General features: G+C 36.3%; 1 protein-coding gene and 1 long non-coding RNA gene across 2 annotated transcripts in view; both read right to left on the bottom strand.

The window, feature by feature from the left end:
* LOC138158602 (GTPase IMAP family member 8-like) overlaps positions 1–2207 on the bottom strand; it is a 63946-nt gene that overhangs the window by 8657 nt on the left and 53082 nt on the right. The gene's annotated exons all lie outside the window — the stretch shown is intronic.
* Positions 724–2207, bottom strand: part of LOC138157924 (uncharacterized) — a 36358-nt gene continuing 34874 nt past the window's right edge. Inside the window, exon 3 of the long non-coding RNA XR_011167503.1 lies at positions 724–781. This is a non-coding gene — a long non-coding RNA (uncharacterized lncRNA). The remainder of the gene's footprint in view (positions 782–2207) is intronic.

Genomic DNA, 2207 nt, shown 5'->3' with positions numbered 1-2207 from the left:
TTGTCATTTAGCTCTGTTGATACAAAAGTGACCCATTAGTAGTCATTTCCTCTGGCCTCCAAAAGGTCATTAATATAACAAGAGAGTATATGTTATTTCATTACAACTCAATTCTATTCATAAGGCATTCACTAAGCAATCTATTTATTATATAGTCAAAGCTGTAGTAGGCACCATGTTGGAAAGAGAAAGAGTAGAAAGCATTTTAGTAGGAGGCATTTTAATGATTTATCATAAAAATGGAGGAAAAGAACCCTGCCACAGTGAGTAAAGCATTTTGTCATTCAAGTCAAATAACAAACACTTATTTAAAAACTACTGTATATAAAATAACTACTTGCAGCAGAAACCTTGAAAAAACAACCAGAGGTTACTGAGGTGCACCAATCAGATTGGCTAACATGATAGAAAAGGAAAATGACAAATGCTGGGGAAGATGTGGGAAAACAGCTACACTAATACACTGTTGATGGAGCTATGGGAAATGGTTCATATATTCTGGAAAACAATTTTGTGCTATACCCAAAGGGCTATAAAACTGTGCATAAAATTTGATCCACCAATGCTGCTACTAGGTCTGTACTCTAAAGAGATAAAGAAAAAGGAAAATGACACACATGGAAAACAAATTATAGCAGTTATTTTTATCGTGGCTAAGAATTGCAAAAATATCATCACATAGGTTATTTGTAGCAAAGTGAAAACTCTCCATCCTGTGCTTACCTTGTTGTATGTCTTGGAGACTTTCTGGATGATTCATGTCTGTAATCTGCTGAAATTTCTGAATTGGTGTGGGATTGGGGAGAGAAATATATTATTCAAAATGGTTTCAGATTATTCCAGTTGCAAGTTATTCCATATGGCACAGTTTACAAGCTTTTGTGACAAAAGGCCTGATTTTATGTTTTCTAAGACTCCTTTCTTCCAAAAACATAGAACTTTTTAAATTAATGTGGAATACAGTAAATGTTATTGTTAAAGATTTAGAATTATTTCAGTTTAACAAGAAGATCTCATCTAGTTCTACATCTGTTACCATATATCTGACATCTTTTGTGGATGTTCAGTATCACTTATAATGTTTATTCTAATACTAGACACTTACTAGATGTTCAATATGCTCTTATCAATTGAGTATTTCATTACTTCCACAATATTTTATTCTTTTGTGAGGGGATGTCTACCACCAAGCAGTTAGAAGATGGTCTTCAAGAGTTGCTTTGACTGAAAAATCCGCCACTCTTCCACCTCCAATAGGCTATCCTAAGTGATAAATACAGAGAATCTTTTTTCTAGGTGTCTACTCAGCTATCATGCATTAAGCACCTACAATGTACCAGGCACTGGACCAAGTTCTGAGGATACAAAGAAAGACAAATGACAGTTGCTTTTCTCAAGAAGCCCTCAGTCTAACGGAGGAGACAACATACTAACAACTATGTCTGACCAAGCAATAGGCAGAATAATTTAGAGATAATCAATAGAAGGAAGGCACAAGATTTAAGGGGAATTAGGAAAGGCTTCTTGGAGATGAGATTTTAGCTGGGATCTGAAGTAATCCAGGGAAGCCAGGAGATGAGATGAGATGAGAAGGAAGAGAATTCCAGGTATGGGGAATAGTAAAAAAAAGGCATAGATTGGTGAGATAGTGCTTCTGTGAAAGGAATAGCAAAGAGAACAGTGTCACCAATCATAGAGCACATGGAAATTAAGGTAAGAGAAGACTAGAAAGAGGCCAGAAAATGGCAAATTGTGAGAAGCTTCAAAAACCGAGTGGAAGGGTTTATATTTGATCCTGGAAGTGAGAGGAAGTCACTAGAGTTTATTAAATAGATTTTGTGAAGGTAGAAAACACAAGGATTTGACAACACATGGATATGCCCAATATCCAACAGATAAAGAAGTCAAGAATAATGCCAGATTGTGAGCCTGGGTGACTGGGATGGTGGTGATGCTTTCCATAGAGACAGGAAAGTTTAGAAGAAGAAGGAACTGGGGAGAGGGAGATGATGAGATTAGCTTTGAACATGTTGAGTTTAAGATGTCTACAGGACATCCAGTCTGAGATGTCTAATGGGCAGTTAGGGATGTGGGTCTGGAGGTCACAAAAGATGCTAAACATGAATAAGTTGATCTGAAATCCATCAACATAAAGATGATAATTACATTCAAGGGAACTGATGAGGTCACCAAGCAAAATAGCATAG

This window comes from Petaurus breviceps, unplaced genomic scaffold, assembly GCF_028583685.1.
Source record: "Petaurus breviceps papuanus isolate PSGF00001 unplaced genomic scaffold, PetGlider_PUasm1.0 115, whole genome shotgun sequence".
Taxonomy (NCBI): Eukaryota; Metazoa; Chordata; class Mammalia; order Diprotodontia; family Petauridae; genus Petaurus; species Petaurus breviceps.
Note: the sequence above shows the minus strand (reverse complement) of the source record. Positions and strands in the feature narration are given on the sequence as shown.